This window comes from Aulonocara stuartgranti (assembly GCF_965226115.1).
Source record: "Aulonocara stuartgranti genome assembly, chromosome: 7".
Lineage (NCBI taxonomy): Eukaryota > Metazoa > Chordata > Actinopteri > Cichliformes > Cichlidae > Aulonocara > Aulonocara stuartgranti.
Genome location: NC_138945.1, coordinates 15,455,870 through 15,474,148, shown reverse-complemented (window position 1 = coordinate 15,474,148; position 18,279 = coordinate 15,455,870). Strand labels below are relative to the sequence as shown.

Genomic DNA, 18,279 nt, shown 5'->3' with positions numbered 1-18,279 from the left:
TGAGCACCGATAGCCAGGGGTGGACTGTAAATACTGCAGAATACTTTTTGATGCATGCTCGGTCATCCAGGTAATAGTTGATTCTGCTCATCTTGATGCAGCGTATTCACTGGGAGAAAGGCTTTATCACTTATCCAAGTGACTTCTTCAGCCTCCCACTGAAAATGCTACATTCAGATGAACTGAATCAACTTCTGGAGTAAGTACAATATTAATAAGATAGTAATAGTAGATAATAGATAATAATAGTAATATAAGAGTTGTTTTCCTATATGAATGTCTTACAATGGCACCACTGCAGTTCACACTCCATTTTTTAATCCAAACGTAGCCACAGGACAGAAAAATAGGTTACCCGGTGTGGGGCTGAAGCTATGCTGTATTTAACTTTCAGGAATAATAGTTTTTTTATTCAGTAAACAGTCACAATATTTTATTTCCACTGTTACATAATCCTCATAAACATCAGTGTCCGAATTAAAAAACAACAACTCTTGTACAGAACTTTTTGGAACTTCTTGTCTAGTACTAGCAGCATGCCTCTGACTTTCTTTAGGTCCTGCTATGTGAAGGGAAAAGCCTAAATGAGCGTTATGTAAACACATTCCCTGCACGCACAGCCCAAACAGCCACAGCTGGCTGAACTTGCGTAAGAGGCCCTGGCTCAGACTCTGTGTATGCCATCCGGGTTTGTAGATCACTGGAAATCTGCTTTAGCTCAGTCCTGTGTCACAGACACCAGCTGCATGGTGCTGCAACCGATGGATTAACATAAGTGCAGGATTGAGGCTGTCCCAGATAACGAGAATCAAAAGAGCCATTCTGCCCTGGGTGATCATGACGCTTTTCTTAAGGGTTGTCTAAAGGTTATGAACTGGACTGTAACATGATCCTCACTGAGAAAGTTTTTTGCCATTAAAACTTTGTTCAGTTCCCTTGAATGTCTTTGGACTGTGAGTGGAAAAATAAGCACATAGCTGATGGCACGCAGCGTGAGGTCTGCAAGAATCTCATTTGAAACTCAGTTTTTGTTCTTACTGCTTAGTAAACAAAGTTTTTGTAGCTCCTGTGGTTGTCGTTACATGCCTAATAATACTTTTATACTCCCACCCACAAGACACTGGGTGCGTAGCTTAGCATTTTTAAAGCAGAGTGAAACAGTTAGCACGGCTGTGTCCACAGATGCAAAACTACATTTACTGCATTTAAAAAAACAACAAAAAACACAAAACAGTAAAATAATAAGAATTAAGTCTTCCACATTTCAACCGTTGTCGCTGTTTCACTAAAAGCCAACGACACCAACATCTTTTGTGAGAAGTTAGCCTCTTCCAGTGTCAGAGTTGCTACAACCACAGAAAAGTGCATGTCATTTTAGGCCATAAAATGTGTAGATATGCTGAGACTGCAGTGTGGTAGCTACTGAAAGTCATAAGAGGAAGAGATCTGTGTTAAACTGGAAAGAGACTCCACTGTAAATTATAATTACTTAGGCTTACTAAGAAAAAGCATGCAATCCAATTGGCTTATAACACGGTGTAACACTCTGTTACTTGTCCCCGCCCTCCACACATTCAAACAAGGGAAGAGTTCGGAGTTGCGTTTTAGTGATTTTTTTATTCGCACACAGTCTCTGATCTGCTCCATGGTCAGCTCTCAGGCACAACTCTCCGCTCCAGGCCCCAGCAGCTACTGAGATAGGGGAATGGATGATTAGGTGATTAGTGCAATGGGAATCAGCTGTCAGCTAGCCTCCCCTAGCACAGACCCCTGGACCCATTGCTCCACCCCTCCCCTGCAGCTGAGCGACAAACCACACCTGACCACATACCGCCATCGCCTGACTTAGTCCGGCCTAGCCTACCCCCCAGGCAAGGACGAAAAGCGAGAGGAGAGAAAAGCGAAAGGTTGTTCCTTCGCTCCCATGTAGTCACCCTGGAACCAGCAACAATGGTCTTCTGGGGAGAGCCCCAGCCACTTTAGGATAGCCTGTGGAAATCCGTGAAAATGCCCCTTGACACTGGTGGCTCATTGCCCCATCCTGGAGGTGTTTGAGGCATGCCGGTGGCCTGCAGCTCTTCCAGCTGCCACCTGTGCACCACTGCCTGCTGCAATGAAAATATGCAACAGAGACTCAACTGCAGAATCCATAGGTTTTAAGCAAAAATACATAAAGCATAACTGACAGAGAAAAGTGAACAGGATAGGAGCAAAAACAACCTAACAGAAGGGTAATTGGGGAAGAGTGAGACACCTGGGAGACACAGCTGAACTAAATCAGACAAAACATGGGGAAGTAAAACTAAAACATGGCACCATAGATAAATGACTATCAGATGAAAGCAGAAAGTAACAAGACAGAAAAACACCTACCAGAGAGACTAAGACAAGGGTGTCGAACTCCAGGCCTCAAGGGCCGGTGTCCTGCAGGTTTTAGATCTCACCCTGGGTCAACACACCTGAATCAAATGATTACTTCATTAGCAGGCATCTGGAGAACTTCAAGACATGTTGAGGAGGTTATTTAGCCATTTGAATCAGCCGTGTTGGATCAAGGAGACATCTAAAACCTGCAGGACACCGGCCCTCGAGGCCTGGAGTTCGACACCTGTGGACTAAGACTTGATAACAGGATAAAGGAAACACAGGGGAGGCAAAATAAACTGGAAACTCAAGGACTTAAATATAACCTGCGCTGAAACTACAGAACTTAAAGCACAACAATTACAAGAATATAGAAAATAATAAATAAGAAAACTCTGACCAATAAAAAAAAAAAAAAAAGCAAAACTTTGACCATAGCAGACCGTAACAGTTTAATAAAATTACAACCCAAGAGCTCACTTTGTTGCAGAGTTTGTTCTTTCCCTGTTTTGCATTTGTTTTCAGCAGCTCTCCCCGTGCACTGCCTGTTCAACACAAGACAGCAGAGAGGCAGTTAAAACCTACCCAGGGACCAAAAACAGAGCTAACAGGACGGTAACAAATTGTGATTTATGAACAAATAGCACGTGTCTACAAATAAAAATCCAGATGTACAATAAAGCTGCTCTCTGTTTTTTAAATATGCAATAAGGACGTGACACCTAAATAAGGAAGCGCTTTCTTACAAGTTTACCGTATCAGCGAGGAAGATGATGACATGTCAGCGTTGCTTTCTCAACTTGTTTCTGCTCCTTCACATTGGCAGTTACTGAAAATACGAAGTGTTACAGCGACAAAAAGCGGCTGAAAAATCCATAGTGAACCTTGAATGCATTTACACTTGTTTGATTTAATGCATTTATAACTACTGTGTGTTCTGTGCCAGTTACTGTTGTTGATCAAAACTTAAAAGAAACATTACTTCGTTTCACATATAAATGCAACTTCACATATGAATAAGAGAATTCACTGTGACTGAAGCTAATTTTCCAGCAGCTCTTACTTTTCATGAATATGAAGGAAAGGTCATGCACTAAGTACTAACTGAGCACAGCCAGGCACTGATTAGGGGGTAATGCACTTAAGTGGAGTAAAGTGCTCCGCAGTATAATTGGAATAGACTGGATTTGCCTCACTTGGTCTGCCAGCACAGCCTTAACGGTCGCAGGAACACATAGCTTACAGCTGCTGATTTCATCAGCTCAGAATGTAGAACCTGCACAACAATGAACTACTGTTCAATAAAAAGCTGCAGAAAACTACGGTAAAAGTTCAAAATTAATTGGATAGTTCACTGACATGGCCAGATCAGGCCCATTCCCTCATTATTTCATACATACATTATTTTATGTTTTTCATTACATATTAAGATAAGATAGAAGATTTAGTGTCCCAAGTGTTGAACTTGTATTTGGTAGCTTTTTACTGGAATTAGGATGATGTCCAAAAAGACGTCAATACAACGGAGGGGGATTGTGAGGTTAAATAACTCAAAACTATCAGGTAGGAAAATCTTCAGAAGTCGCCAAGTCAACAATCTGGTACATTATTAAAAAGAAGGAATGTACTGGCCAGCTCAGCAGTGCCAAAAGACCCGAAAGACCAATAGATGCATCAAGAGATACAGTCGGTTTATGACAAGGTGCAAGCCCCTGGTTACACTAAAGAGCAGGAAGGCCAGATCAGACTTTGCCAGAAAAAAAATCAAAAAGACCTGGAAGTTCGTCTGTCTCTGGACACATAAAACCAAAATGAGCTTGTTGGGAAGAGAAAAGGCTGGAGAAGGAGAGAAACAGCTTGTGAACATCAAACATGACCGAGGCAGAGAACGGGCATGTATGGCTGCCACTAGAACTAAATTACTAGTGTTTACTGATGATGTGACTGCAGACAGAAGTAGCAGGGTGATTACTCTCTGCTGAGATTCATCCAGTTGCTGCAAAAGCAATTGGACGGTGCTCCACAGAGCACATGGATAATGAGTCAAACCATACTGCAAAAGCAACCCCAAAATCTCTCAAGTCAAAGAAATGGGATATATCCTCAATGGCCGAGTCTGTCATCTGATCTCAACACCACATGCAATTATTAGCATTCAGCGAGTAAGTAATTTTCACCCGATTATTGAAAACAAGCCTGAGATTTAAAACTCTTTCAGTTTGTCCAGTTTATTTGTCACTGAAACCACCAACAAGACTATTTCTAACATTCTGGCGCTTTTAAAAATATTGCTGTAATCTATTATGAAATGCATTTAAGTCATTAACTTAAATAAAAGTAGTTATGTGGAAGGATCTCCAAAACATATTCAAAATTGAAAAATTGTAACCAAAACAAAAGGAAATAATCACCACAGAACTCAACATGTGGAAAAACAAACAAACAAACTGTGTTATTAGCTTTTCACTTCAATTCACTTCAATTCAATTTTCTTTTATAGCACCAAATCACAACAACAGTCGCATACACAGAAAACCCAACAATCATATGACTCCCTATGAGCAAGCACTTTGGCGACAGTGGGAAGGAAAAACTCCCTTTTAACAGGAAGAAACCTCCAGCAGAACCAGGCTCAGGGAGGGGCGGGGCCATCTGCTGCGACCGGTTGGGGTGTTTTATTTACACTTTTTAATACTTTCTCCGACCAACACTTACATCCTTCCAGTTCATCTGGTAGTTTGGTGCAATAGAATTTTAGCTCACGTATGTCATAGTTCTTTCTGTGTATTAGAGATTACTCTGAATTGAACCTGATCAATATGGCTCTTTATTCAACCCTGTCTGCCCGCTGAAATTGAGCAAGACTGTGTTTGGCTCCAAACTGAGATAATTCTTTTAAGCAGAAAGTCGACAAATCTGCTGTTGGCGGATTTCTCGCACCGTGGAGACCAGTGGCGACAGACTAGTCAAGCTGCAGATGTTCGCAGATTATAGGCTTGTGCAATAATCAGCTTGGTGGAGACATGTTCGCTCTCTCTCGTTACAAGTGGCTCAGTGTGACAGATAAAGATACACAGATGGCCTTAGTCTTTGGAAACTGCACAAGTGCAAGTTTATTTTATTGACTAATGTGAAAAGATGAGCAAACAAGTGGAACACGTGTTCTTATGTACACAGCAACAAAGTCTAGCAAAGATACAAATACAAGCACAGACACTGGGCATACAATCATGAGTCGGAGTCAGACAAATAGTATTATACCTTCAATCAATTAAAAGAGAAAACCTTTCCTAGAAAAAAGGATACCAAAGGCCACCTCTGATGCGACATATTGGAGTCGTGTTCTGAGGACGTGGCTGCTGCTTAGTTGGGGTCGATAGCTCAATAGCTCACAACATGAAAAATCAAGGATTCTTCCTTAGTTGCATGTTCCAGACTTGCAAGACAAAAGGATACATAAGAAGTCAAGAGAGAAGTCAAGCTTAAAGTAATGCGATGCAACTGAGAACTACCATAACGTGTTCGTGTGCTTCTGTGACGGTTTTGCGAGTGGACTGTAAGAAACTGAAGAACTGTCAGTCCCCTGCTGGTGGCTACGTTCATTGCTCCTTAAGGCACAAACACGCCACCAAGACTTAAAAAATGTATTTCTAAGCATTGTAAAGGTAGCATATGACACCCAAACCCATGAATATAGTCATTCATTTGAAGGGTCACACAAGAGCACTGCTTCACCCAAATTTGCCTAGAGCGTATCTAAACACAGAGTGCAGTGCAAAGCAGAAAATTTGTGGTCTACGATGGGACAAATAGATTGCTAAAGCAGTTAGAATCCCTTGGGTGTACAGTGAAATACTAAAAATACTCAGCATACAGAGTAGATGCAGGGTTTCTTTTTTGAACAAGAAAAACAGAATGTGAGGCATACATGATGGGAAGAAAATATAAGCGTTACCATTTGAACTTGCACTGAGGCATTTATGTGAAATGAATGCATTAAAGGCCCAGAGTAACTGCTAAAGCTAACATCTGTAATGCCACAATCTATTTTGGGCTTCGATCGCAGGAAGCACTTTTCTTTAATGAATGACTCACACTGGTTGTTGACAAGAACATGGTCCAATGTTTCCAGGGGACTTGTGCTGAAAAGCCTCCCACTCACATTATCCACTTAAGTGTTCAATCAAGAATGAGGTTATCAGATGAGGTAAATGCCTAACCTACCTTCTGGTGAACATGTAATTTGGTAAAAAAAAAACTGAAACAAAGGCTGTCTTGTTTGTCTAAGGAGCAGCTGAGTGAAAAGGGAAATATCTAAAAATTGATTTGGGCTTTTGACCAAAGTCATGCAGGGCTATGATAATCAGATTTTACACTGAGGCATCATTTTTATCTCTAATACAGTTTCCATGCAGCACACGAGGAAGAAAACACAAGACTGTGGAAAATGCAAAGTATAAAAAAGGCTATTTCATGCAAATGAATCCATAAAGTCACTAACAATTAACTTGTTACTTCCAGTTAGTCAGAAAAAATTACCAATCTGCTGAAGTATTTTAATAACAAATGGCATTTACCTGGATTTGATGCTACTGATTTTAGTCTAGAAAGACTCACCAGCAAGTGTGGAAACCTGAGAAACTACCCCAAAATTCTTATATTTTACCCAGGTTTTCATGACTGGGCTACCAATAGGATGAAGGAATCTATGCAGTCCCAGGAAAAACTAAGTACACCTTTGCTCCTTCCACTGGATGTAAGAGTGTAGGCAGCAGCCGGGTGCTGCTAATCAAATACACTTGATTAACTGATCACCAGCAAATTTGGTAAACAGTTAATCAAGTCTATTATAAAAATGGAAATGTTATCAGTTTGCTGGACTGGAGCATTCATGGGTATGTTAACACAATGTCAAAGAGGAAAGCCTTCAGCAATGTTGTTAAAGCAGAAATTGATAATCAGTCTGGGAAATGTTATAATAAAAGTTATTTCCAGTCCACCATTCCACGGTGAAAAAGATTATTAACAGGTGGTGGAAAACATTCAGGACAGCTACCAGCTGTCTTCCCAGGAGAGGATTTCCCAGCAATGTCAGCCAAAGGTAAGACCATGCTACGTTTAGAGAAAATACCAAAAAACCCAAGAGCTCTCAGATTCTACAGACCTCAGTTAGAATGCTAAATGTTAAAATTCATAGGAGCACAAGTATGTGTTGTTTCCAAGGGTTAGCAGGAAAAAGCCTCTTCTTTTATATAGAACATGACAGCATGGCTTAGGCTTGTAAAGTTGCATATGAGCAGACCGCAAGACTGGCAGAAATGCACAACACCACGGACTGGTACTCATATACTACTTTTCTACTCAATTAGAGCACTCAAAGCTATTTCTTACTACAAGCCTCACTCAATGTACTCTCTCTGTCACAGCTGTATATCTGATTAAAAAAAGGGCAACTTTTGTTCTGCCAAACTTGTCAGAAATTGTAATGACTGAAAAAGTAGAGGAATTTGAAACTCCTTGCCAGCTTCTTGTGCATTTGAACAATAGCTGGATAAAATGCACAAATTGTCAGCTTGTTGGTTCCAAAGAGATGAGTGTGCAGTGACACAAATGCTTGACCATCCAATATGCACCCTGTTAGAATAATTTGGGTATGAACTTAACAATGACATGCACTTCCAAAGAAAAGTTTTGCACTTTTTCTATTTTTCTATACCCTGCAAAACACAATTTTAAGACACTGCCATTCCAAAGGACAGGGTTATCATCATTTCGAGTCAAGGAGCTTCTAATATTAGAAAGGGGGTTCTTAATGACTTTGGTGGAAGATTGCTAGAGGAACAGGATGTTTGATTCTTAACAGGGTCTGGATCTTCTAATATACCCTTTCCACACACTGAATCAGATATGGTAATGTCCCAAGAGAGGATTCAGTCAAAGGCGTTGCCGTTGCCATGGGTCTTTTAGAGTATAAAAACCACATGTTTTTGTAAACACAGAGTAGGCCTTTAGATGGGGCACAGGAAATTACAGCATTATTTACTTTGGCATTTTTGGAAGCTTTGGAATTTAGCAAAGTGAAGGCAGACTTAATCCTAAATATGAAATGAAATGACTGGCTTGAATTTTGTGATATTTTTCTAAAAGATATTTGGCAGGGGGAACATCCAAAGCTGTACACAGCCTTAATGTGTTATTATTTTTTCTGCTTTTGGAGTTCAGTGGTAAGCCCACAGCCGTATAGTAAAATCTGGTGCACTGATAAGGGGCACTCATAGCTATCATAGCAGTGTCTTAAGCACTTCAGCAACACCAGTTGTTCGGAGTTGAAAATGTTTAACCGCACAACGTTTCATGCCAAATAAAGCAGCAGGGGATTCCTCAGATTAAGCAAAATGTTACAAAGAGTTTTGACAGGACCCTGTGCAGTCGTCAGCAAGTGTGATCGCCTCTTTAAAAGTTGACATTTTAGCAGTTTGTTGGTCTGGAGCATTCAGGGATCTGTTAAGACCATTCAACCGTCTTGCCAAGAGTGGCAGTCCAAGCTAATTCACCTCAAGGTCAGATTGTGCAACGCTCAAAGAAACTGCAAAAAACCCCTAAAAGCTACATCCCAGACTCTACAGGCCTCAATTAGCATGTTAAAGTTCTTCTCTCTAAAACAAAGTCTGCAGCATGGCTCAGGCTTTCACAGCTGCATCTAAACAAACCACAAGACCTCTGGAACAATATGCTTTGCAGAGACGAGACCAAAGATTACCAAAGAGATGTTTGGCTATAATACACAGCACCACATTTGGAAAAAAGCAAACACAGTATATCACAACAAAAACCTCATACCAACATGCAGTTGGAGGAGGGGTGATGATTTGGGTTTGTTTTCCAACCACATGACACGGGTACCTTGCCGTTATTAGCTCAACCATTAACCTGTACACCAAAGTACTCTAGAATAAAATGTAAGGCCAATCTGTCCCACAGCTTGAGTGAAACTGGGTCATGCAACAGCAAAATAAGCCCCAAAATGTACAACAATGGCTCAAAGTCCAGACCTCAAACTGATTGAAATGCTGTGGCGTGACCTTGAGAGCTATGCACGAATGTCCACAAATGTTAATGAACCAAGGCAATGCTGTAAAGACGAATGAGCCAAAATCCCTCCACAACAATGTGACAGTGATGAAGCAATACAGAAGGTGATTAGTTCAAGTTATTGCTGCAGAAGTAGCTCTACAGGCTACTGAATAATGAAGTGTATTTAGTTTTTCACAGTCCTGTGACAGCTTTCTTTTCCACATAACCGTAGGAAATTAGCTTCTATTATATTCAGCTTCCCACATTTTGGAGTTTTGGAAAAACTGAAAAAATTTTCACAGTCAGAAATGATTTTGAGTTTTAAAGCCTCACAAAACTTATCAGGCTTACGGTAAGCTGAAACAGTGTGCGAAGCCACTAAACAGGAAGCGAGTTCATGTCTCAGCAACTCTTTCAGGTAATTACATATCTAGAAAAAAAAAAGTGGTTTATTTACTTCCTGTAGCTCTCTCAGATTATCTCGTAACTCTGAGAACTGCAATAAGAATTTTTTTTTTCTTATTGCAGTTCTCAGAGTGGGGCACGGTGGTTAGCACTGTTGCCACACAGCAAGAAGGTCCTGAGTTCAATTCCACCATCAGGCCGGGGTCTTTCTGTGTGGAGTTTGCATGTTCTCCCCGTGTTTTCGTGGGTTCCCTCCGGGTACTCCGGCTTCCTCCCACCGTCCAAAGACATGCAGCTTGTGGGGATAGGTTAAATCCAAATTGTCACTAGGTGTGAATGTGCGAGTGAAAGTGAGTGCGAATGGTTGTCTGTCCCTGTGTGTTGGCCCTGCGAGAGACTGGCGACCTGTCCAGGGTGTACCCCGCCTCTCGCCCTATGACAGCTGGGATAGGCTCCAGCGCCCCCCGCGACCCTGAAAAGGATAAGCGGAAGCGAATGGATGGATGGAATTTCTCTTCCTTTATGCTTACAGCCACGCTCTTGACACAATCAGGACAAAATGCCATGGCGACTGTCCCTTGGTGACCTGCTTGGTTACCTCATTGCAGATTTTTTTCTATATTGCATAACTACTTTGGAATGATGCATCAAAAATAAATAAATAAATGAATACATGCCAAAAAAGAAACATTTGTTTTAATGTGGGGTTTGAAAAAGCCCACCTTTTGAATTATAAGCCGTGAAAAATGACAGACTTTTTCTCATTATTTGGTAAGGATTAAGACGCACAAAGAACCAGTAATTCTTGCCCTTCAGCAGTCACAGAGGTTTAAACCACGCTGGTGAAATTAGTGCCATTATCTGACAGGGAGAGGAGCTGCAATATTTTCTATATGGCTCCAAGAGTGATAAAATGCCTCACAGCGATGTTCATAAATGTCAGTCATGCCCTGGCAGAGAACTCCACTGCTGAATTAATATTATATGTCAAACAATGCTCCATCCAGTTTTATGGGTCTATTCCGGTTGCATACACAGTCTGAGCCTCCAGTCACGCAAACCTGTCCTGGCTTGTAGAGTGAAGCCAGACTAGATGCTAATGGAGCTCCCTAATACTTGAATTTTAGTCAAGCTTGCAGCTTTCTTCACTATGTTGTATAATGCAATGAATAACATGAACATTTTTAGTAAGGTTTGTTTGCTTGTTAACATTTTTCCCTTTAATGTTTTCATTAATAAAATCCAACCTTGAAGCATAACAAACCAACCTTCTACTTTCTTAAGTTCAAGCAAGTCTACAGTTTAAATAAAGGTCTAAAGTCACCAATATTATTCTGACAATAGAAATCCTAGAATAGTGGTAACACTCTGAATACACACGCCAATATAAATTTATCTCGCTGTCATGTGTTATTTTGCCGGGTTGTTTCCTCCCGTTGCCATTTCAATAACTTGCCTCGGGGTTGAGAAAGGCTTAACCACAAAACTGCCCAGCATGTGTCACTATAGCAAGCAAGCAATTTATTTATATAGCACTTTCAGAACAACACAGCTGAACACAAAGTGCTGTACACTTGGCATGCCAAAAATGATACATGAATAAAAAGATTTACCCAAGATAAATAAATAAGAGTGACAGCAAATAATAAAATGAGCACAAATAGCGCAAAATAAAAAGTATAAAATGATCTTTAGAATTAAAAACAATAAAATGAGTACAATAGATTAAAAACAATAAACTCAGGGTCATACAGTGTCATATGCCAAGGAGTCAAAATGGGTTTTAAGACGCATTTTAAAAGTGGACAGTGAAGGGGCCTAATGTGCTGGGGCAGATTGTTCCAGAGATTAGGAGTAGCAATAGAGAGGGCCCTGTCCCCTCTGAGCTTTTTCTTGGACCTGGGTACCTCCAGGAGCGGCTTGTCAGCTGACCTGAGAAACCTGGGGGAGGAGTAAGGATGAAGAAGTCCAGAGAGATAAGGTGGGGCAAGACCGTTTAAACATTTTAAAACGAACATTAGAACTTTAAAATGAATACTAGATCTACTTCTACTGAATCGAGAAAAAGTTCCTGAGAAGAGATTTCATTTTCAGTATATAAGAAATTTGGGGCGTTTCTGAAGGTACTGTACCATGTTAGAGCATCTTAACGTAGAGTCCTTGAATACTAGGCAGTTGTAGAGGATGAGTTACTCTACTTTAAATGACTCCCACCCCTTATTGGAGGATTTCAGCTTCTTCCTTTGGGACAGAATTTTGCAGCCCCTAAATGCAGGCGAAGCTTGAAGAAACAGCTTTGTCCAAACTGCTATTTTGTTGTTGTTGTTGTAGCAAATGACACATGTTTTTTTCTGTATTTTTTAAAAACTGTATTTATTTATTTACTGTACTTATTTCTCTATTTATGATGGTGCTTTTATCTCCTTTTTGCTGTTTTATATGAATTTATCAGTATAGTGTTGTCTAGTTTTAGAAGCTGTGATTAGGACGTCTATTTAAATTTGTTGATTAAAGATCATAATTAGAGATCATAAGCTGCCTTTGATTGAGACATGTCTGATATTTTTGTAAAAACACAAAATAGTGTATATATATGAATATTTTCAAAAAATGCACCGTGAGTTCCATATGACATCATCATAACTGATTTACTGAGCAGCTGAGTTAGAACTTGTCACTCACACACTGAGAAGCACTCACAAACTTTCTGTTTCTAAACAATTTGTTCACTTTTTTATCTCAGTCATGCCTGAAAAGACATCAGATACCTTTTTCCATTGCTTTCAAGATTTGAGTCAGAGAAAACGCACAAATGGAGATGTAAGTAACTAAACATACTCATTTTTGACTTCTCTGCTGTTCAAATGTAAACGTTTCTGAGAGATGTGTTATATTTTGCTGCTTTGCACAGTGTAATTTTTGTGTAAGTCACTGTAGACAGAGCAACTGTCAGCGCTTCACCACAGAGTCCAGGATCCTGGACTTTCACAAAGCTCAGAGCAGTAAGACAAATGTGTTCTTTCAACAGGCAGACAGATTGCATACCGCACAGAGACCCAGAGATTATGCTGTGCGACTCCCACCTTTACCTAAGCAATGCCCAGGCTCTCCACAGAGAGTCCAGAGAAGCTGGAACTTAAGTCCCTGGTTGGATGACCCCTTTTGGAATCAGGAGGACCCTAACAGAAGTCTGTGTAGCCTCAGCTCTGTAGACACACACACACCAAGTGAGCTGAGGGCCATTCCTCTCATTGTTAGCCCTGATGAGATGACACTGCTCACTCCAGTTCCTCCACCTCCTCGAGCAGCTTGTCCATCGCAATTGCCTGTTTTCTCTGCTAAACATTCAGGAGAAGGTCGGTTCAAAGGTGATGCTTTTCTTTAGTGGTTACACCTGCTGTTAATCAGTTAGTTTAGATTTTAAAATTTGACACTGTAGATTATCTATTTTAATGCTAAATTACACATATTCTTGCTGTCCATTCATTTTATATGCTTTTTTGAAGAAAAAAAAAATCAGGAAGAAAAATGTTTATTGTTGTTGTTTTTTTTTAGTAAGATGTCAATTTGTAGTTATTTTTTGTCTAAACAGACACGAAGGTCATTCGTGGAATAAGAGTCTTGACGGTAAAAGACAAATTTGGGCCTATTTTGGAAAAACTGCAGCATTTCCAGGATGGGATTGTAACCTCACCTGGACACACAGTACCAACCAAAGCATTTACTGCAGTAAAGCCTTTGACTCCAAAACCTCCAACAGTTCCCATACCGCAAAAACGAGGACCTCGGCTTGGGACGATGCTGCGCCGTGCAAAAGTCGTCCCTATAGACGGTAAGTGGTTTTCCTCAGTAACTGTAGAAGATGCTGAATAATCAAACTTTAAATTAAGAGATTTTTTAAAAAGATTTTAATGAACAATTAATCACTGCAACATGTACAATGCTTCGAATTAGAAGAAATTACAGTTTCTCTTTCCTAACCTCATTGATTATCAGACAAGAAAGCAGACAGTCAGTGCAGTCAGAATAATCCAAGAGAGGGCAGGGTCAAACTCCCGCCTCTAGCTACACCTGTAGCGAGCCTGTCCCACAGCTTTAGTCTGCTGTCTTCAGACGACTGGTAAGAAACGTAGTAAGGAGACATTAAATACTGCACAGAAACAGTGCTGCATAATGTGGCTGTGTTATTTGTGGTGTTCCTGAAGTCGTGTTCAATGTTGTGTTGTGTAAATACAGGATTAAGAAAAGACAGGGGTTGCAAACTATTCAGTCTCTGGCAAAGCACCACTCGGACATCCTGAAGACTAAACTGCATGAAGTGTGTCTGGTCCTCATTGAGGAGGTATTGCACACTTTATGTTTCTTATATGTGTTTCATGCAGCTAGTTTCCCTTCAAGTGCATACTACAGCCTCAACTGATGATTTTCACTCACATTTTAGGTGAAAAACCAACGCTCAGCAGTAGCCTGTGAGGCCATACATACCATCGATGAGCTCTACATTCAGCTCCAGAAAACAATGGACCCAGAAGTTGAAACAACAGGCCGAGCTCTATTGCTGAAGCTTGCACAGCCCAACAACAACTTTCTTCATCAGGAGGTCAATCTGGCACTTGATGCCATGGTGGAAAATTGCAGCCATGGACGGATTCTGAGCGCTCTGTTTAACACAGGACTGACGTAAGAGGAGAGAAGAAGCTGTAGTGATTTTATTAGAAGACATGAAAGAGAGATCATGTTCACTGAGTTGTGTGTCTAATATTGTCCTTGCTCAGCCATCGCTGTGTCGCAGTGAGGAATAGCACGGCTCAACACCTGCACCAGCTGGCTGACAAACTTGGAGCAGCCGTCATCCTGAAAGCAGGAAGCTTCACTGAAAGGTTTCTAATTGCTGCCTCTAGAATGGCAGGGGATGCTGCACCTGAAGCCAGGTGGGTACTTTTAAATGGGTTTGAAGTGCATCAATGTTTTATTTTCTGTGAGTTTACACAATTAATGAAAATTAATGACAACTGTAATCTTCCACAGGTACCATGGGCGAACAATCATCAATAAACTGACCCTTCACAAGGACTTTATGAATTTGTGGATGAAGATTGTCCCTGAAAAAGACAGGCGTCCTGTGGAGAAGAGCCTGAAAAAGGCTAATAATTACAGGCAGCAGGTCAGCATCCAGACTAGGCTCTCCTCTCCAGCACGGCCTGGGATCCCCAGATGTGACAATGCAAGTCCTGACAAGTACAGAGGAGAAGAGCGGCTGCTACAGTAGCAGCAGCACTCTGAGGCTAAGCTGGGAAAGTGGTTGGAGGTTCAACCATCATGACCACAGACAGTCCCAGTTGCTCTGCAGGAGTAAACTTCTCCAGGACTACAAACTATTTCTCTGAAGGACAATATTATTTAGATTTACATTAATTATTATTACAGCATTCTTATTGTTACATTATTTGTATTATTTCATTATTATTGTCACATTTTTAAGATCCTGAATGGACAATGAATGAATAAATCCCTTTTTTTTTTCATCTGAATTAAAATGGCACTTTGGTTGGCACATATACAGTTTCTGTTTTTCTGTCAACAAATATTAATACATTCTTAGTTCTCTTGTTTTCATTTTTAACCCATGATTTTGCATTTTTATCAGGATTCAAAGTCATTTTTATAACATAAAGAAATATTAAATAAATACTAGAAAGCGAAAATTTCAGAAGTGTGCCTATGCCGCTGCTAATCAGTGTAGTTTGCCATTCATACGGCTACAGAGAGCAAAACTCAGCAGAGCAGCCATTCTCCACCATGAAGTATGGTAAAAACAAACACCGCTCGCGCATCACAGATGACAGCTTACAGTTTTGTGTAAAGATGAGGTGACTTCATACAGCCCCGATTTGCAGACACTGTGCACAGAGGTTCATGAGCAGAAGTCCCATTGTACCACGGCAGACCCAACAATGTTTGCATGAACATGCTTTGAAGCACTACGTTATGGACCACTTTTCACACATGGTTGGTGTACCCACACAGCCGGCTGTAGCTTTTCAACTCACAGCCCAACACACACCAAAAAAAAAAAAAACAGCCGAGAGAGCACAGACTTTATGCCCGTGGGTCCACCTCCCCTGCAGCGGCACTGCAGACCATGCCCTGCCACACACATCAAACACGTAAAATAAATATTTATGCACTTTTGCATTCACTTTTTGTTTTTTGTTATTTTTACACAATGTTCTGAATGATTAACAATGGTCTACAGCCAATCTTGTGTATTATTATACAAACTTTGGTTGTAAGATTCAGATAACTATTTAATAAAAGGTAAATATTTTATATGAGAATAAGAAAGAAAAGTATATCTTTGCGTCCCCCTTTCCCTGTTAATGCCCTACCTGGCCCCCTGGCAAAAGCTTTGCTAGATCCGCCCCTGCACAGTTACCAGCTGTCAGCTACACAAAAAAAGGAGCTTGGTGTTAGTTGTCTCTCAGAAACAGTTGATAACTTTCCTTCAACTCATTCATGTCACCTAAAAGGTAAACCTGTTTCTCCATCACCAGTTCAGCTCTGATGATTCAGTAAGGACATCTCCTGGTTTCGATCAGTCCTTTTTTACAGCTGTGGCTCCAGCAAACATCAGCTGATACTAGAAATTAAAATTTAATGAATTCTAACAACAGCTGATCAAGCTTAACCATGCTGCTGTTGTTTATAAACACACGAGAGAAAAGCCGATCATTGATCAGTTTCATGATTGAAGTTTCAACAGGCGAGAGAATGACAGGGGAGGCTGTCATAAAGTTCAACATCAGTAACACAGCTGTCGTGCACAGAACCAGTTATTGTAACTGTCAGCACAATGAAAATAAACTACACCTAAACTCGGTTTATATCTGACCCAAATAGAGTGCAGTTCATAACTTCTTACCTGAAATTCAGTTCACCTCACGCTCGGACCGGCAGCCGCCTGCTTCTCCTGCCTTCGGTTTCCCTTATCCACGATTGAGCTCCACGTTAGCCACCACCGGTCGATCGGCGGCCGCCTCGCCACCGGTGTATGTCTCTTTCCCCGCATAGGAGGGGAAAGAGACATACACCGGTGGCCAGCTGCCCTCTGTTGTAGCTCCGCGTTAGCCACCACCAAACAACTCAGTTATTTTTCCCACATCGACCAGCATCATCGGCCCATATAAACGAAATATAAGTCCACTGAAACACAGACTGTTTGCGAGCGATGGGGGGGCGAAAGGAGTTAGAGACGCCTCACTGTAAGCGAAGCCCGGGTGCTTTTTAGCGAAGGGTCGCTAGCCGCGCTAGCTAGCTAGCCGCGTATTGCTGCTAGCCGGCTAGCTAGCTAGCCGCGTGTTGCTGCTAGCCGGCTAGCTAGCTAGCCGCGTGTTGCTGCTAGCCGGCTAGCTAGCTAGCCGCGTGTTGCTGCTAGCCGGCTAGCTAGCTAGCCGCGTGTTGCTGCTAGCCGGCTAGCTAGCTAGCACGTAAGAGAACTTGCTAATATGGGATGTCTTGATAAAACGAGCAGCTATTTGAAGTTTACACACCTACATTCTCGCCTGAAAATATCTTAAAAGTTTATTTTGTGACCTAGAAAAACTAATAAAAGACATATATAAAACGAAGAGGTAGCCGCCATTGTTTTACTCGGCAGAGGTGTGCTATGAATTGTGGGATATGGAGTTTTCCACCAAGCATACCCTTGCGGTTACCGTAACTATTCAACGGTTTGCGCAACCTTAAAAATTCCAATGGTTCCTGAAAGCAGCGACGCTGTGCGAGCCGTTGATATTGTCGTCATTACGGTAATCCAAATACGGGTAGACAGGCCGTACTAAATCTGCACTAAAATCTAAATATTTAAAAAACTATAAAAGTCATAAACACCAAAAGTACGGGGTGAGTTACGCTGCAAAATTTTAGGTGGAAAAAGGAAAATAATAATAATAAGAATAATAATAATAAATCCGACGAATAGTAATAAGTGTGCCTCTTGGCATAGGCACACTTAATTACAGGGTGGGCCATTTATATGGATACACCGTAATAAAATGGGAATGGTTGGTGATATTAAAGTCCTGTTTGTGGCACATTAGTATATGTGAGGGGGCAAACTCCTCAAGATGGGTGGTGACCATGGTGGCCATTTAGAAGTCGGCCATCTTGGATACAACTTTTGTTTTTTCAATAGGAAGAGGGCCATGTGACACATCAAACTTATTGGTAATGTCACAAGAAAAACAATGGTGTGCTTGGCTTCAACGTAACTTTATTCTTTTATGAGTTATTTACAAGTTTCTGACCACTTATAAACTGTGTTCAATGTGCTGCCCATTGTGTTGGATTGTCAATGCAACCCTCTTCTCCCACTCTTCACACACTGATAGCAACACCGCAGGAGAAATGCCAGCACAGGCATCCAGTATCCATAGT

General features: G+C 41.1%; 1 long non-coding RNA gene across 2 annotated transcripts; it reads right to left on the bottom strand.

The window, feature by feature from the left end:
- Positions 1–383: 383 nt before the first annotated feature.
- On the bottom strand, positions 384–17,166 carry LOC309711502. 2 transcript variants are annotated; one of them, XR_014277989.1, is made up of 4 exons: positions 16,766–17,166; positions 3,111–3,193; positions 2,845–2,909; positions 384–2,108 (listed from the first exon to the last, which is right to left on the bottom strand). It is a non-coding gene; the product is annotated as an uncharacterized lncRNA (long non-coding RNA). The 2 variants fall into 2 exon arrangements; XR_014277990.1 differs by having other exon boundaries at positions 3,119–3,193; positions 16,766–17,161.
- Positions 17,167–18,279: the final 1,113 nt, after the last annotated feature.